At 42.7% G+C, this 27475-nt stretch overlaps 1 protein-coding gene across 10 annotated transcripts in view; it reads left to right on the forward strand.

Annotated features, from left to right (window-relative positions):
- The window catches only part of GNB1 (G protein subunit beta 1), a 77566-nt gene that overhangs the window by 15984 nt on the left and 34107 nt on the right, over positions 1-27475 (forward strand). The window contains exon 2 of one of the 10 annotated variants that reach the window (XM_082230432.1): positions 2074-2128. The exons of the other annotated variants lie outside the window; for them this stretch is intronic. The gene's annotated coding sequence lies outside the window, so the exon portion shown is untranslated. The remainder of the gene's footprint in view (positions 1-2073; positions 2129-27475) is intronic. 10 annotated transcript variants of the gene reach the window in all.

Below are 27475 nucleotides of genomic sequence, written 5' to 3' on the forward strand. Positions count from 1 at the left end.
TAAACGGCGTTTCCATGCGCTGCTCTGGTTTGCCACATGACCCGGAAGCTGTACGCCAGCTTCCTCGGCCAGTAAAGTGAGATAAGCTCCGCAACCCCATAGTCGTCCATGACTGGACCTAATGGTTAGGGGTACCTTTACCTATTTATTTAGGTTGATGAACTTTTATGCCAGCAAAGGGGTGAAAATTCTATTGTAATTCCACAGGCATTGTATCTTGCAAAATATTTTTTCTTTAGAATTCTGCTTTATTAGTAACAGTTCCCTGCATAGAGTCTGTTCATGTGGACTTTAAAAGTTGCAGTTTGGCTGCTTCTTGTGACAGAACCTACTGCAATATACCGTATTTTTTGCACCATAACACTCACTTTTTTCCTCCTAGAAAGTAAGGGGAAATGTCTGTGCGTGTTATGGAGGAAATGCCTACAGGTGGCATGCCTATGGATTTTCCTCCTCTAAAAACTACGTGCATGTTATGGTCGGGTGCGTGTTATAGAGCGAAAAATATGGTATATACCTTTTATGTGAGAATTGTTAAAAACAATTCATTTATTTTATTTGGTTGCACACTGCTAATCATAAAATTTCTGCTTTGGTATAGTTTTATTTAGGTTATATTTTGAGTCTGACCAATCAGATTTTGTGGGTTTCAAATAATTTTAGGGAGGGAGTGTTGGTTCTTGTTCATTTAGGAGCCCTTTTATATTCTGCTTGTTATTTTATTAATATATCATGTAATTACATTTAAATCTTTTCATAGTAAAACTTTACCATAAAGCATCATTCTATATGTTTAATATACATATATGAGAACACACTGTATTTTCTTATATTTCATGTTATTAGCCCTTATCCTATGTATGCTGTACATTGGACTTGAAGAAGGAATTTTCTGAACTGCATTACACCTATAATAAGCTACATTTCTTGCACTTGGAGGCCCCCACCCCTTATCTTGCCTTTCAGCAGTGCAATCCTAATTTTGTCGTGGCTTTACTGCACTGCTAAATCATTCTGTCATTCCTAATCAAAATATTGATTCACCTAGAAACCTTTCAAGTGTGTGTGTGTGTGTGTGTGTGTGTGTATGAACACAAAAACGCTTTAACTTTTTCAGAGCACAATAAGCCAATGATTTTTAAACATCATTTCCTAGGTGATTAGAGCCATCTTAAAGAGAGAGAGTGTGTGTGTATAAAATACACAAAGGCTTTCTGCATCACAGGAAAGCAAGCAGTTGGAAACGCCTGCTCTAAACAGGAAGTGACTTACACAGTTTGCCAGATGTGAGACGACAAGCTGCAAAGTCTTTGTTACTTTTCTAATTTGTGTTTTGGTTGAAAGGAGGGGAGGGGAACTTCTCTAACTTTTTGAATATTGCATTTTGACATGGGTCAGCTGTATTTGTTACATCATTTTTGCCCCGTAAATATACCTCTTGTTCATTTGAGAACATTGCCAGTTGGTGTAGGCAACGTAGAGCTATATGGAACAATGGTCTCTAACCCTTTATAAGACATATTCATGTAAATAGCTAGGAATTTATGTGAACTATGCCATCCCAGTTGCTCAGGATGGGTAATGAAAGCAGCATCCCAACAGAATGAATCCGAAGAAGAAAAATTCTTTACCTTTCCCCATTCAAACAGTCTTTGCCATCTCAATATCCCCCAACCATTGTATCACTACAGACCTATCTCTGGCATGAAAAGGATGTAGAAAGTCCCAAAGATGTCAAAGGAATCTTGCTTCCATGACATGACACCCTTTTCAACTGCAGCCAGCATCAATTCTGACGATGACTGGAAATTAATCTTCAACCATAAGAACAAAGTCAATTTTACAGAGGCGTATGTGAAAGAAATGCAATGGGTTGTATTTATTGTAAGTCCTCCTCAAAGTAGATCATTGAAGTTAATAGACATGACTAGCTAAGGCACATAAATTTTGATGGATCTACTCTTTGGTATAATTTTGTTGGATACAAAACAATACCCCCCCCCAAAAAAAGTTGCATTTGAATTCCTAATGTTGTTAATAGCTGACTGATCTATTGCAATATATGTTTGACAGGAAGAACTTTCTGACAATAAGAGCTCTTCAACAGTAGAACAGACTCCCTCGGGAGGTAATGGACACTCTTTCTTGGAGGTTTTTAAGTAGAGGTTGGGTGGCAATCTGTCTTGGATGCTTTAGTTGAGATTCCTGCGTTGCAGGGGATGGATTTGATGACCCCAGGGGTTCCTTCCAACCCCAAAGACCAGTACAAACATAATAGCATTGGCATGTTGATAAATTGAACTAATTAGTTAGTTGACATTTTCCATTTACAGCTGTACCTTGGTTCTCAAACACCTTGGTTCCTAAACACCGAAAACCCGGAGGTAAGTGTTCCGGTTTTCAAATGTTTTTCGGAAGCCAAACATCCGATGCAGCTGTCAGCTATTGGTGTTTTAGGGGTTGTTTTTAAAAGTCTGGAACGGATTAATCTGTTTTGCATTACTTTCTATGGGAAAGTGCGCCTTGCTTTTGTGACGCTTTGGTTTTGGAATGGACTTCTGGAACGGATTAAGTCTGAGAACCAAGGTACCACTGTATTTCAAGGGAAATGCATTTTTCCACTTCTTTCTCAAGCCTACTCGTCTCATACACAATTAAAGTGGCAGTGGCTATGTTCACACATAATGCTAAACCATGTTTAGTGCTCTGTGGCTAAGCCTCCATGAGCCTGAGTGAAGTGTCAGGCTGACTGATACCTTCTCCTCCTGATTGGCTGGGACTGAGAAGAATTCTGCCAAGTTTATTTGCATTTGAAGGTGTTAACTGGTCATCCTTGTTTTTAACAAAAGCGCTTGCTGAATCTTCAAACCATGGCTTATAAAGCTATGCTGGATTTTGCTTTTTTAAAATTTGTAATCTCAAATGGTGTTGGAAAACTGAATAATTTTTTTGTACTTCTACCCAGATTGATTGCACAATCACTGAGAACACTTACATAAAATGTTCAGAGTTATCAATCATTCTCTTAATGGGTGTAGCAGGAATTACAAGTGGACTCATCATATTATCAAAGTGAGATGATGTTGCATGAAGAGACCCCTGCTAGTTTCCAGTTACAGATGCTTTTCATATTCAGATTGATTAGGCATTGTTCCAAATTGTATACTGTGGGCTGTGTATGTTGCACTGTGCTAAGAAAAGTTAGTTTGGCTTTTTATTGTCCCTTGGACAAAATTAATTTTGTGGGTTAACTTCCCCAGTGGCTAAAGACATGTTTCCTACTGGAGATCTAAGCTTAACTTAGCATTGATTTTTCATTGTCATAAAATGGTTAGCATGACTACAGCATTCATAAACATTATTAATTTCATTAAGGTAATCAAAAATAGATAACAAAAATAGGATTGACAACATTTTGTCCAGTAATTTTAACCACTATCCCCACCATAAATGAATATATGTGCCTCTCCGTTTTCATCTTCTCCAGGAGTATAATATTTCTGTAGTAAGTAAAAGAAAGAAAGCTGGCTAACCATGGTTGTTGTAACTAAGACCATAAATTCATGCACAATGCTAATTTAAGATTCTTTGAAAGTGAAACTAAACTTGGCAGAAGTTCTGCCCATGTGAGCTCAGCTCCACTTTGATTAGAATCAAGGAGGCTCTATGTAATGCTAAACTGTGGTTTAGTTAACATGCTAATTGGGATAGTATACTAGCCTAATCTCTTAAAATGTCAGGTTAATTATGATGTATCTATAATGCAAGCTGCCCTTACAGGATTCAAAGCAAGTTAAAGTATGCCACCTCTTAACATGTTGTAATAGCCTCTATTAAGTTAAATAGAGGCTCCTCACATAAGACAGCTGGTAAATAAACATGTCAGAATTTTCAGACACAGCAGCTGTATGAAAGATCTCCCCTCTACAGTTTAACTGTTGCCTCAAATTGTGTCCTTTGTTCCTGTGTTCTTTTGTGTTTGCATGTTCTGCATAGGGATGGTGGATAAATTAGTTCAGTCTGCATTTTAAAGTGAACTGACCTCATTCATCAACCCTGGGTTTATATGTATTGGAAATAATTTATAAGTTGGATTGTTAACTTCCCTGAACGTTTTGCAATGCTCCTTTGATTTTTAAATATGTACTGTGGGGGCATACAAAAATACATTTTTGTGCAGGAAATTATAGCCTCAAAACTGAGCTCAATATACCTTAAAATGACATCCTCAGTTTAAAAGTCAGCTTTAAACTCTTCGTGCCCAGCTCTCACTTCCAAATCTCCCCCTCCCCTATCTACTGTGGTTGTATATAGAACATAGAATGTTTCAAGACAATCGTCTAAACATGGCAGTACACAATTTTCTGCACTCTGCTAATCCCAGGGAAGAGGGGATAATTATAATCCAGGTGTTATTTATGTTCTGATGCCAGTGGCCCATCTAGTCTAGTATCCTGTTCTCCCAGTGGCTGAGCAGATGCTTATGGGAAGTCCAAAAGCAGGACCTCAGCACAGCAGTGCTTTACCCACCTGTGATTCTCAGCAATTGATATTCAGAGACAAACTGCCTCATGCTGTGGAGAGTAAAACCTGTAGCGACTAGCAACCATTGATGGCCTTCCATGAATTTGTCTAATCCTCTATTAAAGCCATCCAAGTTGGAGGCCTTCACTGCCACTATTTAAAGAGCATTCATGACAGCCTACCGTTTTTCCTGTTTGAACTGTTTCTTTTTTCAAAATTACAAAACATACCCATTATCCCCTGTCACTCCCTTCCCCCAACATTATATCATAATATAGCCAGCAACATATAATTGATGAAACTATAATTAGGCTACAGTACTTATGAAGATCTGGACTATTTTACACTTATAAGTGGGCTGCAGTTCATTGTTGCAATGAAAATGCTCCTTCTGAAGGCATTGAGTGCACATCATTTTGTCCTTGTGGGTGGAGAGCACATGTTTTCCAGTAGCAGCAATTTCCTAGATCGAATCTTGATCCATTGTGAGCACAACCGTTTGTAAGTTAGCATTTCTAAACCTTAAAACAGCCCAAAATCTTATGTTGGATGCTTGGTACTATTCCCTCTGGAATAGAGCTATAATGGAGAAAATTATGCACAGTTTGAGATTTTGACAAGACTAAAATCTCCAGGCACTTTTTATTTGATTTGGCATTATTTTATAACATATACAGCAGAACCCTCATTTTCAAGACAACCCTTGTCACAAACCTGGCAAATATGGAACTATACTTGATAATCTGATAACGAAAGTCTTAACTTGGACTTTATTGTTTTAATCCATGTGCAACTGTACTCATTATATGTGCCTATTTCATTGGTTTTTTATCTTTTAATTTTCACCTGTTATAATTGTTCTCTGTTTTATATACATTATAAAATGAAATAAAAAAATACAAACGCTATGTTTATAAACCTTAACCAACATAATCATTAATAGAAATGCTTCTTTTAAGTGTGCCTTAAGGAAACAGCAAAGTGAAATGACTGTGGATGTTTAATCCTGAAACATGCAGAGTAGAGAGCAAGAGCTTGATAATTAGTGTCATATGTGTGTGACATTGGGCTGGATCACATGTTACTTTAATCCACAGTTAAGCTTAACTATGGGTGCATGGAGTACAGCGGTAGCTGCTTTGCTCCGCTTGGTCCTGCCATGAGCTAAGCTATGGTTTGGCTCAGTGTTTGAAATGCACCAGGTGCATTTTGCTACTGATGTGGGTCCAGTTGCGACCACATGGAGATCTCTGGATGCCAGGTTGGCGACTGACATCTCCATCTGGCTGGCCCCATCAGCTTTCTTTAACAGTTAAGCAAAAGAGCTTATTTATTGCATTTATACCCCACCTTTTTATCAAGGAGTACATAGTTCAACCCCCCTCCTTAACAACAACCTTATGAGGTAGTTTAAGAGGCTGTGACTGGCCCAAGGCTACCCAGTGAGCTTCATGACTGAGTGGGGATTTGAACCCTGATCTCTCCCAGGTCCCAAGTCTGACACTAACCACTATAGCACACTGGCTTCCTAGAGTACTTTTGCTGTGGGGCAGCTATATAAATAAAGTAGGTAAATAAATATGGGGAAAGCAAAATGTCACTTAGAGAAGATTCTGAAATATTTTCTTGAAGCTTGAATTTGTTTTATGCTAGATTGTTTTATTTGTTGTTTTAATGTATTCTTTAAGTATTTTTCTTTAAAATATAAAGTGGTATAGAAATGAAATTAACAACGACAGCAACAAACTCGGGGCGGTGGCGGCACCTAGACATTCCATTGTGTTGATTGTTACCCAGATTTAAGGAGTCATTTGTCAATTAGCTTAGTTTCTAACACTGGTTTGGCTTAGTGTTACATCCGAACCAGGATTCGTTGTTTGGCTTCGCTTCCTAAAACTGCAAGCAGTAATGAAAGAACAAACCTTGATTCTAGATTGTGGTTTGTTTGGATAGAGATAAACCAAACATGGCGTAGTAGTTCCTAGCGCACATGTACCAGCATGTTGTATATTTACCTTTAAGCCATAGTGAAGCTAACTGTGGTTTAAAGTGATGTGTAAACCAGGCCATTTTGTTGTCCTGCAGAGCTGCTAAAAATAGATAATTGTATGTTTTGTGCCTGCACATGCAGTGCTAGGACTCTATCTGGTACAGAATTCATATTCCCGAGAATCTGCTTCGATTAGAAAAACACAGACTTCTCTCTCTTTTCAGCCATTAGTCGGGAAACTTGAATACCAAAGGGAGAAGTCTAAAGTTGGAATAGCTCCATTTCCTTTGTCATCATCCTAGTTCCTTCTTCTCCATTCCATTTTCATTGCACGTGTTTCACACTTGCCCTGTAATAAGCTTTTTCTGGTCAATATAATTGAAATTCTGTGATTTTTTTTATTTTAAATATGCTCTTTCCTGCATGAATCTTTTAGGGTAGGATGGAGATTGGTAAATTATTTAGTTGAATGTCATGTATATGTTTATATAATTTGGGATTCACAGATTTGGTTTCTTTAGTATGAAATGCATTTATCTGGGGGAGAGGAAACATCATACTTAGCCTTAACCGTAAGGATCTCGATGTAGCACAGGTTTTTTGTGGTTATAGTGAACCTCTGCCCTGAGAGTGGGAAGGAAGCCTTTTTCACTAGCTTTGCAGTAAGGATACTATAGAAACCAAATCTCCTTGCACTGTCTTGCTTTTCTGCTCTATCCTCCCATGCATGTTTTTCCAGACACAGAAAATGTGGCATGAGTGCTTCACTCAAGAAGCACTTGGTGCTCCTTCTACTCCCTCCCTCCAACTCCAGAGCTTAGAAGTTAAAGTTGGAGGGAGCTACCCAACCTTACCCCCTTTGGGCTAATTGTCACCAGAGCACTTTGCCATCTTTCTCCCTCTGGCTGTGTCTCTGACACTGATGAGATGAGGCAGCGGCCAGACACCTCCGTGCTCCACCATGTTTCCTAGCTCTGAAATACTTCAGCGTGTACAGGCAGCTTCCAGCTTCTGCATCTTCTCTCTGCCAGAAGCACAGAAGAAGAAGAAGAAGAGTTTGGATTTGATATCCCGCCTTTCACTCCCTTTAAGGAGTCTCAAAGCGGCTCACATTCTCCTTTCCCTTCCTCCCCCACAACAAACACTCTGTGAGGTGAGTGGGGCTGAGAGACTTCAAAGAAGTATGACTGGCCCAAGGTCACCCAGCAGCTGCATGTGGAGGAGCGGAGACTCAAACCCGGTTCCCCAGATTACGAGACTACCACTCTTAACCACTACACCACACTGGGAGGATGGCTAGAGCTATGCACAAGGTTGCATCGTCTTTACACCCTTGCATCTATAGTTTAAACCAGGCATGTCCAAAGTCCGCTTCGGGGGCAGGCAGGAAGAGTGAACCCATTGTGTAGCTTTCTGTGGTTGTTGTTTTTTATACAAGGCTGTATTCTGGGGCAGACCTGGAATGTGCTTTTTTTTCTCCCGTCCAGGAAATAGAGAGAGACTTATCTTAACACATATTTTTATTGTCTGATCTTGAGATGTATGTGAACAGATGCTTAAACACCACAAGTGACCAGGCAAATGGCTATTTGCAAGTCTAGTTTACTTGTTGTAAGTGTGTGTGCTCTGGTCCATGGGGTCACGAAATGTCTGACACACTAAATGACTAAACAACAACAACAACAACTTTGCTTTTTCCCAAGGCTTTGATAGAGTGTGATGGTGTTGTTTTGATCTTAATGTGCTGCCAAAGCTGTTAAGCTGGGAGTGGGTCAGTTGTTTTGTGGTGTGCGTTTATGGATTGCATGTGCTTTTGTGTGAATTTGTTGATACGATAATGTATTTTTACGTATTTTTAATGGTTTGTAGCAAACTAAGCTCTACTCAGAGTAGACTCATTGAAAAAAATGACATCAATTTCAGTGTGTCTTGTCTGGGTATAGCATTAGGTAACAAGCCTGTGTTTTAAAATATGTAGGAAGTGATTTGGAGACCTTGCATAACAAGCAACTAATAAGTCATCACTACTACTGCTACTATTAAATTAAATCTTGTCCTTACAGCAGCTGTGAATTCCATCCTTGTAACAAACCTGTGAAAGAAGCCTTTATTTTAGTCTTTCTAAGTGGCCAACTGACTAGCACCACTAAGCCTCTTGCCTCTTGTCAGCCTTGCCTCTCTTCTCTTCTCCTGGAGGAAATTTAGATTGCAAGTTCTTTGGGGCAAGGGCCTGTGGAGTTTTGCTTATAGAATTTTGTAAATCTCACAGTCAAGTGCCTGAGGCAAAAGGGCAAGATTGGAATTTTTCCCTTTTCTAATAAATTGTTTCTTTTCAAGAGTTCTGCAAGGGCAGGCATAGAATGTGATCTTCCAGTGGACTGATGTTTGTTTTCCAGAGGACCCATCTAGTGCCTGCTGATCACTGGGATCTCTATTGTCAAATTCTGGGTCAGATGCAGCTTGGTGTGCTCCATGTAGGCACTTAATACATTCTTAAGGAAAAATGTGTACTTGGGATTGTTAAATGCAGGTCATTTCTGCTTTAACTGTTGAGATCCTCCTGAATGTGTTCTTTTTGTTTTGAAAATTTAACATGGATATTAAAAAACAACAACAGGCTATGCAAGACAGAAGTCCTTGCACTAAGTAATTTTTTCTAGCATATTTTCTTGTTTCTCTATGCATTATATATTTGATACTACGTGTCTGAGCTCAAGATGTTGATAACTGTTGTTTGCTTTCTAAAAGCTGTAATTGTAATCCCTTTCTGAAAATTTGTTTAGAAATGCAAAGAAAATCTGAACTGCATCATGTGCTGGTTTCTGTGAGTTAACAAACAGAACTTGGATGTGGTCTGAATTTGTGTGCAGCTTTAGGGTGTGGCTTCCTTTCTGTTCGGATTCCTTTCCAGCTTTCATTACTAATCACAAGCATTTCTCTTTATTTCATGCAGGCTTCCTTCCTCTGGCTCTTAAAAAAAGCTGATTACCCTGCAACAGTGTTTGCGGGTGGGGGGGCGGAACTTTTTGCAACAATAAATGGGTTAGTGAAGGCTTGAAGTTTGTGTTAATCAAATGCTTAGTCATCTCTTTGTGTTCAAAATAATACTATTTCATCCCTCTTCTCTGCTTTCTCTTCTGTCTCCCACCCAATTCTCTGCTTACCAATCTAGGTGTAATGTTGCTATGCTGTATACTAGCCAGTAAAATTATTTGTATATCATAAACAAGCTAAATATGAGACGGGTGCAACAGTTGACAGACCACAATTTTATAGAAATTGTACGGCAATAACAGCAACAGTTAAATCTCTTTCTGTAGAAAAATACTAAAAGTTGATGTGCTGTAGTTCCTATCAACTAGGAGGTCCCAAATTCAGATTTCACCCCAGCTGTAAACTGACTATGTGGCTTAAAGCAAGTTGCTGCCTCTCAGCCCCTCTCCACCAACATATTAGGTGATAATATTGGCCACCTATTAGGGGATGATTAGCTGCTTGTGCTTAAAATGGTGCCCCTTCAGAGTTTGTGCGGCCCCACAAACCTCTGTGTGTGACAGAGCTCCTCAGACATGTCTGCTCTAGTCACTGTTAGTGTCCGACAGTGGCTGTTTGCGGAAACGCCTCCAACAAAGAAGTTCCTTAACGGAAACACGTCTCCTGGACTCACGACGTGACAGCTTCCGACGAAGCATGGGTCTCCCTGCAATTGCTTCTGACACCTCCCCACTATTTTCACTGGACGTGTCTCTCACCCCTTTCTCCCCCCTGCTTCCTGCCTGCGCTGCTGCATCTCTCTCAGTATCCCTGAGATCCTCCTCCAGAGACCCCGCGCTCCCCCTGCTGGTCCCTGCTTTGGCTGTTGAGTCTCTCCCAGTCTCTGGGAGCCCTATCACCTCCTTTCCCTCTGAGGTCAGTTCCCTGACATCCACCTCCCCTCCAGGGCCCCCTTCCCCCCCGCCCCCTCCCTCTCCTCTGGGCGGTGAGGAGCTGAAACCCCGAAACGAATCCTCTTCATCTTCCGACGTCTCGAACATCTCCCTCCATCGGTCTTTGTTCCGACTCGCTGAATCCTCCTCCACCTCGGAATCAGAGAACCCCTCCAACTCCTCTTCTTCGTCTGTGGTGGCGAAGTATTCCCTCCGGAACCTCGCCACTGGCTGGGGTTTTCGAGGGAATCTCTGATGAAAAGTTTCAATTAGAACCTCGTCATCTACATCCTCTGCTCTGACCCAGGTGTTTTCCGACTCCGGTTCCCCTTTCCACATTACCAAATACTCTACTTGCTCTCCTTTCCACCTGGAATCTAGGATCTCCGCTGCATGGTAGCTGTGTTCTTTTTCCTCCATCGCTGGTCCCCTATTGACCCTCCCCTCTCTGTCCCCTATATACGGTGACAGCAACGATCTGTGGAACACTGGGTGCAACTTCATGTGGTTCGGTAACCGGAGTCTGAAAGCCACTGGGTTGACCTGTTGCGTGACTTCAAATGGGCCCAGTCTTTTGGGTCTTAACTTCTTACAACCTCCTTTAAATGGTAACCCTTGGGTGGACAGCCACACCTGGTCTCCCACCCTAAGGCTTTCCCCTTCCCTTCTGGTTTTGTCTGCCTGCCTCTTATATTCCTCCTTCGCCCGGTTTAAATTAAGTTGGAGTTGGCGATGGATCGCTTCCATTTCTTCAACGAACTGTTCTGCTGCTGGAACGCTCCAGTTCTCCCCCTCCCCCCCTGGGAAGGCTCGGGGATGACACCCGTGATTGGCCAAAAAAGGGCTCATTCCCGTGGACACGTTCTCTGCATTGTTGTAAGCAAATTCTGCCAACGCCAGCTTCTCCACCCAATCATTCTCTCTGTCATTAACATAACACCTCAAATATTGCTGGAGGACACCATTAGCTCTTTCCGCCTGCCCGTTGGTTTCTGGATGACGGGCAGTAGAGAAATTAACCTCTACATGCAGTAAGCTCATGAGCTTCCTCCAGAACCTGGAAGTAAATTGTTTCCCTCGGTCCGAAACCACCCTCAAGGGGGCGCCATGCAACCTAAACACATTTTCCACAAACAATTTGGCGGTTTCTTCTGCTGTGACCGCATGTGAGCAGGCTATAAAGTGTGCCATCTTGGTTAACAGATCTACCACCACCATAATGGCTGTTTTCCCTTTGGACCTGGGCAGATCAGTCATAAAATCTATTGCCACTGCCTCCCACGGTCTTTCCGGCGTGGGTAGTGGTTCTAATAAACCTGCCGGTGCCCGCCTCTCCCCCTTGGCTCGTTGGCAACGGTCACACCCTCTCACATATTCACGCACATCTTCCCTGACCTTGGGCCACCAGAATTCCCTGGTAACCAGCCACATGGTTTTGTGTTGCCCAAAATGCCCTGCTGTGGGGTTATCGTGCAGTTGCTTGAGTACCTTTTCCCTCAATTCCCCTTCAGGTATGTATAACGCTCCCTTGTAGTACAACGCCCCATTTCTCTCCTCAAAACCCCCGGGTTTGTCTCCCTCCCTCCTAAGACTCCTGAGTTTGTCCTGGGCGTATACATCCTGCCCCGTTCCCTCTACCAGTTCCCTTTGCCCCACCAAAGCCGCCCCACACACCCAGCGGTCCTCGGGAATGACATGGGTCTCTTCGGGTACACCCTCTCCCTCCAAATATTCAGGTTTGCGTGAGAGAGCGTCCGCCCTAACGTTCTCCGGGCCTGGTACGTAACAAATCTCAAAGTTAAATTTGGAGAACTCCTGGGCCCATCTCAACTGCCGTTGGTTGAGCACTCGCGCAGTTCTCCAATACTCTAGATTCTTATGGTCCGTGCACACTTGCACCTTCTGTTGTGCACCAATTAGTAGGTGCCTCCATCTCCGGAAGGCCTCATAAATTGCAAGAAGTTCCCGGTCGTACACCGTGTAGTTCCTCTCAGACTTGTTCAGCTTCCGCGAAAAGAAGGCACACGGTCGCCACTCCGACCCCTCCTTCCCCGGCTGCAGAAGAAGCACCGCCCCTATGGCTCGGTCCGACGCGTCTGTTTCGACCCTCAGCTTTTTTGTAAATCCACATGTAGAAGTTGTTCGCCAGAGGCGAAGGCCCTTTTCAGTTCCTCAAACGCTCGCTCCGCCTCCCCCGTCCAAACAAACTTCTTTTTGCTGCTGAGACAGTCCGTGATGGGCGCCGTCAGGTGGGCGAAGTTGCGGATGAACTTACGATAAAAGTTTCCAAACCCTAGGAACCTCTGCACATCCTTCTTGGTCTTGGGTGTTTTCCATTCCAGCACCGCTTGAACCTTGCCGGGGTCCATGGCCAACCCTTTGTCTGACAAGCGGTACCCCAGGAATTCCACCTCCTTGGTATGAAACTGACACTTCTCCAGTTTCACCCACAGTCGGTTGGCTTGCAGCCTGCTCAACACTTCTCTGACGTCTCTCACATGTTGCTCCTCATTCTCCGAATACACCAACACGTCATCTAAGAAGGCCACGCAATTCTTGTAGAGCAAAGGCCCCAGTACGTGGTTCATGAAAGCTTGAAAACACGCGGAGCCTGTTTGTAATCCAAAAGGCATAACTAAGTATTCAAATGCCCCCAAAGGGGTGAACATGGTGGTCTTCCATTCATCCCCTTTCCTTATACGTATCAGGTTGTACGCCCCCCTTAGGTCCAGCTTTGTAAAAATCTTTCCCTTCCGCACCCTGGTCAAAATATCATCAATCCTGGGCATAGGAAAAGCCGCCGGCTCTGTCACTGCATTTAGGGCCCGAAAGTCACATACCAGCCTCGGCTTGTCCGTGTTTTTTTTGTCCACAAAAAACACTGGGCTACCCCCCGCTGCCTTGGACTCTCTGATGAAGCCCCTCTTCAGGTTCTTGTCAATGAACGCTCGCAACTCCTGCATTTCCCTGTCTGACATGGCATACAACTTGCCTACAGGAAGCTGTGCTCCAGGGAGTAAATTGATCTGGCAATCAAAGGGTCTATGCGGAGGTAGTTGGTCAGCTTCCTTCTCGCTGAACACGTCGCTGAGATCAGCATACTGTGGTGGCACCTTCCCCTTCTCCACTACTTCAGTCCCTGCCAGGGTGGCTTGGGCCCCTGCTGACCCCTTTTCCCCCCTGCAGTGTTCTAAGCAATGTGCGGAACCGAAGGAAACCACTCTTTGATGCCAGCCCACCAGCGGATCATGTAGGGCTAGCCAGCTCATTCCCAAAATAATGGGAGCACCTCCCAAGGTGGCCACATTAAACGCTATCAGTTCTGTGTGCCTTGCCACCCTCATTATCATTGGGATGGTCTGCAAGCTGACTCCTCCTCCCAACAGTTCCCTGCCATCGATCGTGGTCACCTGCAGGGGGTTGCTTAAAGGGATAGTCTGTATCTGGTGTTCAGCAGCAAACTCCTTGCTCATAAAATTGCAGGAGCTGCCTGAGTCCAACAGTGCCTTTATTTTTAGGGGGTGTCCATTTTGCAGCTCTAGCGACACTTCAATCACTAGAGCCGGTCGAGGAGCTTCTGGCACTGGCACTTGGGGAAGGGGCACTTTCACTGCTCTTTGGCCTGGCTGCAGTGCCCTGATGGCAACCAGGCGTTGGCTTTTACCTGCTCCGTTTCTCCCTGCTCTTCCCCCTCAACAGTTCCCACCATCCCTTGCCATTCCTTCCTCTGGGGGCAGACTCTGGCAAAGTGGCCTGGCTGTTGGCAGAGATAGCATTTCCGGGCTCCCTTTCCCTCCTTCTTCGCCCCCTCACTGGGCTTTGAAACTGCGCGCGCGCGGGCTGTTCCGATTTCCATCGGCTCTGCCGGCGGGAAAGCTGGCTCAGGAATGTCTGGAATGCGTAACTCCTTCCAACGTTCCCCTCTCCCTTCCCGCCTCTCCAAGGCTCTTGCCTCCTGGCGCGCTCCAATGGTCAGCGCAGATTTGGTCAGCTGATCCATAGACACCGCCCTGGGGCTCCTGGCCAGCTCGTCTTTCACAGCTGAAGAAAGACCTTCTTCAAATAGCATCTGAATGGGTGCTGCCGATAAATCCCACCCCAATCTGTGAATCAGCATGGTAAATTCAGTCCAGTACTCACGGACAGATCTGCTTCCCTGCTTGCAAGCCATTAACTGTCTGCGCACCGCCCCTTCCTCAACGTCGCTGGAAAACATGATATCCATTGCACGAAAAAATTTCATAGTGTCCTTTAGGATATCGTTGTGCGTTGCCATCAGGGGTCGAACCCAGTCTCGCGCGCCCTTCTCAAGATGCCCAATTACAAAAGCAACTCGAGATTCCTCATCAGGGAACTCATCAAACTGGACATTCAGGGCATATTGCATTTCAGTCCTAAAGGCATGGTAATCCTTGGGGTCCCCCCCAAACTTCTGCACCAATCCTGGTACCTTTCTGGGGAACTGAGTGGTTCTCCCCTTCTTGTCTGCATCTTGAGCCCTCCTCTCCTCGAGCCTCGCCGTCTGCAGCGCCAGTTGGACCTCCAATGCTCGGCATCTTTCTTCCAAGCTTGGATCAGCTCCTCCCCCTGCTCCGGCTGGGTCGCTCATGATGCTTTCTCCTGCACAGGCAGCGTACAGAGACTGTCGGACTGCTATTAGGGGATGATTAGCTGCTTGTGCTTAAAATGGTGCCCCTTCAGAGTTTGTGCGGCCCCACAAACCTCTGTGTGTGACAGAGCTCCTCAGACATGTCTGCTCTAGTCACTGTTAGTGTCCGACAGTGGCTGTTTGCGGAAACGCCTCCAACAAAGAAGTTCCTTAACGGAAACACGTCTCCTGGACTCACGACGTGACAGCTTCCGACGAAGCATGGGTCTCCCTGCAATTGCTTCTGACACCTCCCCACTATTTTCACTGGACGTGTCTCTCACCCCTTTCTCCCCCCTGCTTCCTGCCTGCGCTGCTGCATCTCTCTCAGTATCCCTGAGATCCTCCTCCAGAGACCCCGCGCTCCCCCTGCTGGTCCCTGCTTTGGCTGTTGAGTCTCTCCCAGTCTCTGGGAGCCCTATCACCTCCTTTCCCTCTGAGGTCAGTTCCCTGACACCACCCTTATAGGATTACTAAGCTAATATGTGTAGCCCTTTAAACACTGTCAATGGACTATAAAAATGGCTTCATTCAGAGAGAGAACTATTACTTCAGACTAGCCACCATTCAGATTCTAGTTTCTGTACACTTGACTTAACAGTGCTAACCCACAGCCTTGACTAAAGAGCTCAGGCAAATGCTGTCATGGTTTTACTGCCCTTCCCCAGTACACATCACCCCACTGAAATGTCTCTGTCTGTTCTTGTCCATTTATGCTTCCTAAAAGACATCTTACCTTCTTTCTTGCTGACCTTCCATTAACATTAAAAACTGATCATTTTAGCATTTTATATGTTAAAATACTGTGTGTTGTATGAAGACAGTTACATAGGAGGACTTATTAAGACGGATTTTACTGCTACCTGGTGAAGGGGAATTATTGTTATTGATAATAACAATACATTTTATTTTATTTTATTTTATTTATAACCCACCCGCCATCTGGGCAGCTTACAGCAAAATATAAAAACATAATAAAATGTCAAACATTTAAAACTTCCTGATACAGGGCTGCCTTCAGATATCTTCTAAAAGGAATCCACCTTGATTTCCCTATCTAGATGGGAAAGCAGAATATAAATATGGCATTAAAAACTTGACCTCTGTAAAAGAGAGAAAAGTTAAAAGCAGAATACCTAGCTAGAACTGAAAGCTTGTACACCACCTGCATAAAGTGTTTTGACTTGTTTTTAACTTATTTTTCTCTCTGTCAGTGGTAAACAGGACTCAGGCATTCTGATTTAATTGGTAACTTTGCTCGCTGGAGGGTTGTATGTTGTTGACAAGGGAAGCTCCTGAGACTTGAGTCATTAAGAGAACTTCGTACTCAAGAAAATATTTTTAATGTACATTTAACATTTGTCCTTTATCCTTATGTATTGCATTCATATAACTGTACCTTATGCAAGAATGTTTGGGAAAGTGGTAAAACTGGGTCTGAAATTTTGGGCAAAGCCAGCATGTAAGTCACTTAAAACCAGTTGTGTTTTGTGCAGCTGGTGCTTCTTCCCAGCCTGTGCAGCTGGGGAGTTCCCTAAGGGACAAGCCTTGGTGCAGCATCTCAACAGAGGCAGGGCTTGTTGCAGTCCCCAGCTGCCTTCCTACAGCATTTATGCAACAGGTTGCAGTGTGTCTGTAGCAACTATCACCTTATATGGGTGAAGTATCAACATTGATTGCGAGACCAAATGTAATGTCATGTGAATACTGAGTTGAGTATTTGAGAACTTTTGCTTCTAAATCATATTCCTACACCTCACCTGAGTGAGTTCACCTAACTTTGAGGTTTGCATAATATTCATTTGATCTGCCGGCAACTTACTATGAGTGAGAAAGCAAGGTAGACTATTTAAGTTCCTACCCACAACTTACAACAGAGTTACCTAACATTTTCTTAAGACTCAAAATCCACACGTTTTCAGGCAGTGTTAGTAACAATACTTAGAGAAAACATTTATACCGCCCATTCCTTGCACAGGTTTAATTCCGTTGCTGTGCAACCCTGTTTGCTCATCTCTTCTCCCCTATATCCCAAATATATCAAGAGATCAGTTGAGCCACAACTACTGTTAACGGTAAGAGTTATAGTCTATGATAAATTGCCTAACTAGGTGGCTGTGTCAATACTGTATGCTTATTATCTGGGAATGTGACATCTTAACCTTTCATGGGTAACAACTATACTTTCTGTGCAGATGTAATGAGTTTTTCTACTAGTGATGGGCTGGGAGAAAGAACATTTGTCTAAGTAACAACACCATCACCAGTTAGCTCAGTTGGTTAGAGCGTGGTGCAGATATTGCCAAGGTTGCATCGCCTGTTTGATCCCTATATGGGCCACCTGCATATTCCTGCGTTGCAGGGGGTTGGACCAGATGGGTCTCAGAGGATTCCCTTCCAACTCTACAATTCCGTTATTCTATGTACTAACATTAGCACCATGAGACATTCGAACAGCCTTCTAATTACATTCAGTTTTTAGTGCAATGAACTTTATGACTAGCTTTAATATATTTGTTCAGTGTTCCTCAGTTCAACATGCTTTCTGTTCAGCAGTTGTAAAATTGCACTGTACACACACTTGGGGTTCCCATTAACTGTCCTCTTTCAAAATGGCTGCTGTTCCTCATTGGTATCAGTGAAATAATGAAACTATCTTAATGTGGCAATTTTTCAGGATGCCAAGAAGATGTTCCACATTTTTAGACTGGTGGCAGTTTAGCTCATGTTCACAGTACAGTGGTAACTCTGGATGCGAATGGGATCCATTCTGGAGCCCCGTTCGCATCCAGAAGCGAACGCAACCCACGCCCGCAGGTCGCGATTTGCTGCTTCCGCACATGTGTGTGATGCCGTTTTGACCGTCTGCGCATGTGCGGGCGGGAAAACCCAGAGGTAACGCGCTCAATTACTTCCGGGTCGCCACAGTGTGCAACCCAAAAATACTTATCCCGAAGCTATTTCAACCCAAGATATGACTGTATGCTTATGTGACACATCACAGGTGTGTGTTCCAGTGCAGCATGCATTGACAAACATACCTGCTTAAGTGGCTTTTGCAGGTACTGTTTTGATATGTCATATCTCTTTTTGATACAGTGGTACCTTGGGTTAAGTACTTAATTCGTTCCAGAGTTCCGTTCTTAACCTGAAACTGTTCTTAACCTGAAGCACCACTTTAGCTAATGGGGCCTCCTGCTGCTGCCACGCCACCGGAGCACACTTTCTGTTCTCATCCTCAAGCAAAGTACTTAACCCGAGGTACTATTTCTGGGTTAGCGGAGTCTGTAACCTGAAGCGTATGTAACTCGAGGTACCACTGTATTCTGAAAAGTGCAGAAAAGCACAGGCCTGTCTGCGTCTTTTACACTGTGACATGTGGGTGTGGGGGGTTAGCAAGACTGGATATATTTTATCTAGCTGTCTGTTTCTAGTTTCAAGTGAAGAGTGGCACGCACTGTGTGGAATGCTTGACACAGGGACAAGTACTTCATCCAGCGTTGGTTTAGGTAACTGAGTTGCACTCATGCTGTGTACAAAATCTTGAAATTAAAGTATTAGTGATCTGCTTGTTGGACTTGTCTTTCTTGATCTGTAGTTTCTATTTTTAACACAATAGATAATGTAACAGAAGGCAAATATTTTATGTAGAGAGTGGTGGTTGGCCCGACTAACCTTTGCCCTATCTGCTTTCTGTCTGCAGCAATAACTGTAGCTACAGAAGGCACTGTGCAGTTTTCTGTGCTTTCTTAATGGGTGCAGAGCTGCTATATATTCTTCTCTTCTCCAAAATGACACTTAACCTTTCAAACTCACATCTTTCTATGAAGGCATGTGCAGCAAGCTGCCTTTAAATGTACATTCTCTCACTTGCCAAAAGGGGGTTCACTTAACCCAGGGATCGGCAAGGATTACCGGCCATGGGCTGGATCACTCCCACGGAGATTGTCCGTGGGCCAGAGTGGCACAGCGCGATGCTGGAAAGCGCTTCTGCACATGCCCAGATGCTGAAAATCATGCCTGTGCTGAAGCGATTTTCGGCGTCTGGACATACCTAGACGTGATTCCGGTATCTGCGCGTGCGCAGATGCGAGTTCCGGTGCTGCTCGTTGAGTCGCTGCGCTGCTTTAGCACAGCACGTGGGGGACTCGCCGAGCGGGTGGCTCAGTTCAGGGGCGGCTCGTGGGCCGGTAAAAAGGTCTTCGTGGGCTGCATCCGGCCCATGGGCCGCACATTGCTGACCCCTGCCTTAACCTGTGAGAGAGGCTGAAAAGGAAGCCTGCTTCATGTACCCAATATAGGGAGTGTTGTGCAAGCCCAAATGTTCATCTAGATCAGTAGTTTGGACTATTTCTCCTTCATTTTCAAGCTGCTCTTACTTACCTTGGGTTGCTGGCTTCGCCATTACAACTTTGATCCACCCTTCCCTGAGATAGTTAAGCTCTTTTCTCACTATCCATGTTATAGCCAAGAATCAACTTTGGCTATAGGTCACGGTTAGTGAAATGAGAGCTAAACCACAGCATGCTAGCTCAAACCTGGCTTAGCTCAGTGTGGTGCAGAAGTGAAAAAGATGATTGGGGAGGAGCAAAACTATGTTAAGTTCCTCTCTGGGAGCTTGCATGTTTGCACAATCTGAGGAAGGCATAGTTTAGCTTAACTGTGACGTTCAAATTTGGTCACTGTGGAGGATGACTGGTGTTTTGCAAGTTTTATTACCTCTAACTAGCTTAGATAAGATAAATGAATAAAATCTTTTTCAACTGGATTTTGCTTGCAAGTGAAATCTGAATCAAAATTGGGCATTTGGAGTTCTCGCCTACATGTTAATACCCATGGTGCCCTTCTAACTTGCAGCTGCTTCATCAAATCGCTCGTGTTGGAACACTTGGCACAAACTAGTAATTTGGAGAACTGGAATGTACGCAGCAGGGCCTTTCAACATGATCAGAAAAAGCAAAGGAATTAAAAAGTACTTCTTTGTGCAAAGACAACCATTCTGTAGGTTGAAAAAAAATCCCCATAGTTCTATAACAACTCTTCAGAAAATGCCTTCGCTTTTATTAGTATTTAGTTGCAAAGTGAAGCTAAAAGCTATTGAGACCAGACATATTTTTCTAGAGGAGAATATGGAGAATACTCCATTAAGTGAAGAGATGTTGAACCTCACAACTATCAATGAACTTACTTTGAAATGGCAATTAACATGTATTGAACATGAAATGTATTGTTGTGTTGTCACATTCCTACTAAGGAAGATCTTAATAATCCTAGGTATACCAATTTACTGTGAGATGTTCTCCCTTTTGTCAGAGACCAGCCTCTCTTTGGAATGTTCTTCTTCACTTGACTGCTGTCAGCAGTTGGAATATTTATTTATTTGAAACATTTGGATGTTTTATCCTCACCCCCGGTATGACATCCAGAGGACATTTTCTATTAGCTTTCTAATGAGTTTAGTTAGTAACTAAAACAATAAATACAGCTTTTCAAGTGTACAGCCTCCTAAAGTGATTTACAGGTTTTAACAAACATTTATAACGAAATAAGATTGTAGTAAATTAAACCTCAGAAAAGCCTGGGTGAATTTTAAAAAAGGTTTTGCTTTAGGTCTGGAAGAGCCAGCTTTTGTTAAGCTACTTTGTGTGGCACATTCTTAGTTCCGGCAGGTGACCAGGCAAATTGTTGTTTACAAGCATGTCTTAACGCTATTACATATGTGGAATTAGGACATATTTTGCTCTTTAAATTCCATATGCTGTGCCCTTCTGGGCTGAGAGATGACATAGAAACCTGATACTTATTTTTTTACCTTCATTGGCATCATTGTGTTTAGAAATTCTTTTAACGTAATAGCATCCTGTCAAGCATATTTGAGATTCACAGATTAAACTAGAGAAGGGCAGTAGAGGTCTTCAAAGTTACATGGCTGTAATGCAGCAGTTATAGTGAACACAGTTCAGGATTTTCTCTTGTCAGTGTGCACTCAAGGATCTTGGCCTTCCATTGTCAGTGGTGAGGACCACAAATTCTGCCTTTGCTTGCTATCCTGCCATGGTTTGTGGCCATTGTTGACCCTCCTTATAAGTATTCACAGGAGGGTAGGGGTTTTGCCTCTCACTTTGTACTATGGTTTGAAGATTGACAAAAGCAGCAAGAGATCATCTCCCAAGTTCTCTTAAGTTTTGTGAAAGACTTGGCAAAGGAAAACTGATGCTCCCAGCTCAAGTGACTCTCTGTGAGTTCATTGAAATGCAGAGATTCTGGAAAGGTGTCTGTCTCTCTATGCTAAGCATTGGAAGAGTGGTCACATATAGGATTATGTTCAGTGCCTGTCCTACTCAGAGTTAAGCCATTGAAATAATTAATCATGACATAACTAACATAGGCTTGTTGCTTTCAGTTGCTTTACCCTGAGTAGAATTTAGTTGGATACAACTCATGATCAGCATCGGTGGCCATATTTTTGGACCAGTTGTGTGTGCAACTTACTGCAGGGATGTTGAACCTCTGTCTCTTCAGATGTTAATAGACTCTCCCATCTGCCTCGGACAGTATGATCAGTAGTTAGACGATGTGAACTGTAGGCCAGCAATATCTGGAGAGCCACAGGTACCCCACCTCGCCTTACTATGTTACACTTCATATACCCTGGAAGGAAAACCTAGAGCAGGCACTTCCAACTTCCAAAAGACTGTGATCTACTCCCACCGTAAACTGGCAGTGACCTACCCATTGGATTGCCCAAAGTTGTTGAGCTTTTTTTTTTGGGGGGGTAATCAGGGTCCCACAGTTGACCTGTTGGACATCCCTGACCTAGAGTTTTGCTGCTACTACGTACTTGTTCACGTTCTTATTATTAAGGTACATGCATTACTGTAATCCATCCCCCACCCTCTTAGCAGCTTTTAATGCTGTTCTCTGCCAGCGCTTCCAAAGAAGACTTTGTGTTCATCCCTGTCACTGATGGATCCTATAAATAACATTATGGAGACTTCAACTTCAGCTGTGGTTTCTGTATTCCCCTTTCTATATTGCTAGACCTAATCTGGGGAAATCATTATGTTTCAGTACAAAGTTCATGTCAATGCTTCAACAATCTTAGGACTTGTTCAAATGGTCATTTAATGTGGGCTAATGAACACTTAGGATAGCCTCTGTCATTTAGGTGTAGAAGCAAGTAACTGTGATTTCTGTATGGACTTCCACAAGTTTACTAACCAAGTGTGAGCTCTTAATAAACAGCACACATGGTATCCTGCACAGATGAGAGAAGATCCCGCCTGTCTCCCAAGCATTCTGCATACCAGGCTACATGGAGAGGGGATTGGCGGCAACCACAAATAATGACTGGCTAGAAATCCAAACAAGCATTTGTGTAACTCATGGGGGAAAGTCACCCAGCATCGTGTATCATATCACTGATTAGCTGTGTTTGGCCTGGTAGGAACTGAAGTGGTTGTCCTTTGAGGACAGGTTACAAAGTTTGGGGCTTTTTTGAGTAAGGGGAACATGACAGAGGCTTATAAAGCTATGCATGATGTGGAAAAAGTAGATAGAGGTTCTTCTTCCTCATAATACTGGAACCGGGTCATCCAATGAAGCTAGATGTTGGGAGATTTAAGATAGGCAAAAGAAGAGGCTTCACACAGCACACAGTTAAACCTATGGCATTTGCTACCACAAATTGTGTGATAGATTCCAACTAAGATGTTTTTAAAAAGAATGAGATTAATTTCTGGAGGATGTATTTGATGGCTATATGCTGCCTCTAGGGTCAGAGGCAAAGCAGTATGTCTTTGAGCAATGGGAATATGATGAGGAGAGTGCTTCCCATAGGAATTTAGTTGACCGCTGTAGGAAACAGGATGCTAGACTAGATAGATAGGCCTTTGGTCTCATCCAGCAGGATTTCTCCTATGTTGTTCTTACTGCTTCACTTGCCCTGTTCTTGCTATTAGGCCATTGGTTTCCTATTCTGTCTGTGTTAATCGACTGAAACTCTTTTAACTGTGTCTTGTGTTACAGTTTTGTTCTATAAAGTACCTAGAACACTTGGCACTAAGTAAATACAAGGCGGTAGTCATAGCAAAAATAGTAACCAGGAACTGGTTGAGGCAGAATGGAGAAGAAACAGGTGGGGAGAATGTCAGGAATAAAGTATTAGTGGTGACCACAAACAGAGGAACCCGACACATTAGGTTCCTACTCTGTTCCCGATAGAGTCACTGACAGATGGGATATTTATAGATACAGATACAGTGTGTATATATGCCCTTCATTTCTTTTAACCTGCTTTGGAATCATGGAAAATGAGAAAATAGCTCTTATGTCGCCACACCAACTTCCATATTTAGAGAAAACATATTCTTTTAAGAGCAATGTTAAAATTACAGGCCTAGCTCTGGAGAACCAGAACAGCTTCTTGGGATTTCAAGTGCTGCAGGCACTTTTAAATTAGAACTTTGCTTATTCTATTTTGTACCTTGAGAGAGCTTTCTTCAGGGAAACAAGTCACTGTATTATTTAAAAGTAGGGATTTCCCCAATTTTCATACAGAAATTTGCATTCTGAAGCAGTACCTTTACCAAGCAAATAATTAATTTATTCCTCCAAAATGTATCCTATTTCTTCACTGCTTCTTTTCCCATCTTTGGCAACGCCATTTTTACAAGTGAGATGGGTGAGGGGGAGTCTCATCACCAACCTAATGGCGTATAGCAGACAGTGTGGCATGTCATGCCTGGGTGGCATGGTCGGGTAATACTGCAAAATTTGTTTCATCTATCAACCAGTCAAATGCCACCTTGTGTACAAACTCTTGTTGTGGTGAAATTGCACTGTATGAATGCCATGCTATGTATTTAAAAGCATGGATGAAAACAAGTGAAATTCTGAGAAGGAATGCGAAAAAGAAAGACAAACATGTTTTGTATGAAGAAGGAATGAAACACCACAAGGAGGGAGTTCCTGTTTCAAATCTTGCCTGTGCCATAGACTCACTTCATGGCCTTTAGGGTTCATGCATTCTTTCTTTCTTTCTCTGCCTTAAGAATGATATGGGTATAATAATACTGGCTTCTATTATTTGATGAGCTTTGACCACTTGAAAGTGTTGTGTAAATGCTGATAAGCCCTATTTTTCTAGTTGGGTTTGGTTGACCAAAGTAAACCAAATAACTGAAGGTGGATTTGTCTTGACGTTCTACATGCATTTGCTTGTCCTATAGATGTTGCTGCTGTGTCTAATATTTTTTTATTGTTGCATTTATATCCCACTTTCAAGGAGCTCAGGGTGGCATACCTATGAGGTATGCTAGGCTGAGAGACTATTACTGGCCCAAGGTGACCCAGTGATTTTCATGGGTGAGCAGAGATTTGAGCCTTGTTCTCCCACGTCCTGGTACAACACTCACTACACCACACTGGTTCTTCAGAAGGAAGCTAGCTCATTGCTTCTGTCCTGTCACTGATAGACCTCTCCCAATTGTCTTGTAAGAACTGACCTTTATTTGTATTTTTAACAACAACAGCAACAATATTTTTTTCTAACAACTGAGCCTAAAGTGGGTAAGAGGAATTTAAAACAAGCAGCATCAAGAAACTAGTACAATAACATTGGGTTGGAGATTACTAAAAAAAAAAAAAAAAAGGAGGAAAACAAAGTAAATGGGAATGTGGAAGCATTGCAATACCCACAGTTTGATCTGGTAAACCAGGCTACACTGTAATCTGGATAACAGCCAGCTGTGCAGATGGCTGCTGGTGTAAGTACCGTCTCCAAATCCTTCAATCTTCTGTCTCCAGAAAAAGATATGACAAAGCTGAAACCATGAACTTGTAGAGAGGTGCAAAGATGACAGTTTCCAGGACGAATCTTAATTCTGTAACAAGGTATTGCTCTTTATTCCAGTTGTCTCCCTTGTTACCCAGAAAGTAGGAGGAACATGTTTAACTGACCCACATTATTAACTTTGCTTGTGTTTAAGCAGCCAGTAAAAGAGGAGCTTTTGTCTCTCTCTTAAAAAAAGAAAGAAAAAGCCAATCCATAATTATATTTTCAGGGGAACTATGTTCATATTTCCATTGTGTTCTCTAACACCTGATACACATTTTTTTTTTAAAAAAAGTGGCTGAAATAAAATAAAATAAATAATTTCAAGTATTTAACTCCTTTGTATTGAAAAGTACCTAATGAGGTAGTCATCTCATATATAGCAATAACATTAGCATTGCCAGATAAATCAATCAATAGTATAAGCTCCGTTAGTTTTTCCCTTCTCCATTTTATGATGCCTGTGCTTATGTGTATCTGAGGGAGAAAGCATAATAACTGTCATTTGCATAATGAGTTAAGAATCTAATCTTCTAGTTGTCCTGACCTAAGTTATATAATAATAATAATATTAATAATAATAATAATAATAATAATAATAATAATAATAATAATTTATTATTTATACCCTGCCCACCAGGCTGGGTTTCCCCAGCCACTCTGGGCGGCTTCCAAAAGAATATTAAAATACTATGATACATCAAACATTAAAAGCTTCCCTAAACAGGGCTGCCTTCAGATGTCTTCTAAAAGTCTGGTAGTTGCTGTTCTCTTTGACATCTGGCGGGAGGGCGTTCCACAGGGAGGGCGCCTATTCCTATGTTCTAATGGTGTTTTGCCCCAAAATTTGAACAATAGTTGAATACTAAGTCCCTAGTATTTGGTTACCATTCAATAACTGGTTAGATATTGCCAATTAAATAAATACAAGTTATTATCTTACCACATCTGGAGACGTTTTACCTGCTTCTTCACGGTGTGCGAAAGGTCAGCAACATGACCTTTATGTGTTATACATTTGATGCTAGCCGCTCTGAGCCTGGTTTTGGCCAGGGAGGGCAGGGTATAAATAAAAATTATTATTAACATAGACAATTGTGGCTGGCTTTCTGTCATTCTATGGTGATTGTTGTTTCACCCCTTGTTGCTGACCTGCTCTGCTGTGGAGTGAAACCCATCCCTCTATGCAGTTCTGTGGTGTTGTATTTCTTCCTGGTTCTTTGTTTAGGGAAGTACTTGCAGTCTTAAAAGCTCTTTCATATTGGTTATGGTATTTCAAAGAGTAGATCCTTAGATACAATGGCTGGTTTTTTTTAAAAAAAGATGGTGTTCCTTTTACTTTTGTGAAGTCATCTATTGCGACATGCAGTTGTTTAGATTACCCATATGTGTTTTGCACTCAGCACAGTCAATTTTTTAAAAATTGGTGCATGCTCATGAATGCAGGCATGCATGAATTAGGCACGATCGGGGAAGGCGTAAACAGGAAGTCCATCTCCCCGTCCTATAAATAATCTAAAGCAAGGACTAACTAACTGAGGTCGAGAGGATTTTTTCCTTCTTATTGGGCAAAAGATGTTAATTTCACGATTTGGCAGTTTAAGTAATTTTTACTGGAGGATAAGAACTAATTTTTGGAGCTGAAGTGTCACCCCCCCCCCGGACCCCGGAGTGATCCGCGAGAAAGCCTGTTGGAGAGATATCGAAGAGCTTGACAGCTGTCAAACTAGCTGTCAAGACAGAAAAAGGGAACCTTGTTTTCTACCTCTGCTGGTTATATTTGTTACAATTTGGTTATATTTTGTTGAAAATAAGGAAGAACCGATACAAACTAACTTGCTTTTTGGATTTGAACTGGAAGGAATACTAAGTAACCAAAATCCCTCTAGAGGGGGTTTTGGGACATTACAAGAATGGCTGAAGGAGGGAAAACTAAAGCTAAATTGGACAGAATTTTCTTTCTCTTGGGAAAGTTACAAGGCCAAATTGATGTTTTGGCTACCAACGTTGCAACCCTGGACTTAACAGTAAATAAGTGCATTGAATTTGATAAGGATTTGATCTGGGAAGTTCATGCAGCTGGACAAGAGGAGAAAGTTGAGAACTTTGAGAGTGTGGAGAAAGAGACACATGTTGTTTTTGAGGAAAGGGAAGGAGGAGATGTGGTGTTGCAGATGACAAAGGAGAGCCAGAGTCCTGACATGATGGTTACAAAGGAAAACAAGAATTGGATGATGAAAATCTGGTCCAAATTGGAGACTGAAGAATGGAGAGATCTCTATATGTGGAGATCTGAAGACCTAAGGATTACAAATTTGATTAAGGTGAAAGCTGGAGCTTGGGGGACATTTGGACTTGAAAGGAGCAAGAAACAAGACTTGGGCTCCACTTTTAAGTATGGTGGTCTGGCTGGAGGAAGCATTGTTCCCATCGGGTTAGAGCATCTCCGAGATCTGGTGTTTAATATTAAGGACTATCAAAAAAACCGGCAGAGAGGAACTGAGAGACAATTAAGGGCCTCGGACGTGAGATCTCCAGGCTGATAGCAGATC

This window comes from Podarcis vaucheri (genome assembly GCF_965113315.1).
Source record: "Podarcis vaucheri genome assembly, chromosome: 7".
In the NCBI taxonomy this organism is placed as follows: Eukaryota; Metazoa; Chordata; class Lepidosauria; order Squamata; family Lacertidae; genus Podarcis; species Podarcis vaucheri.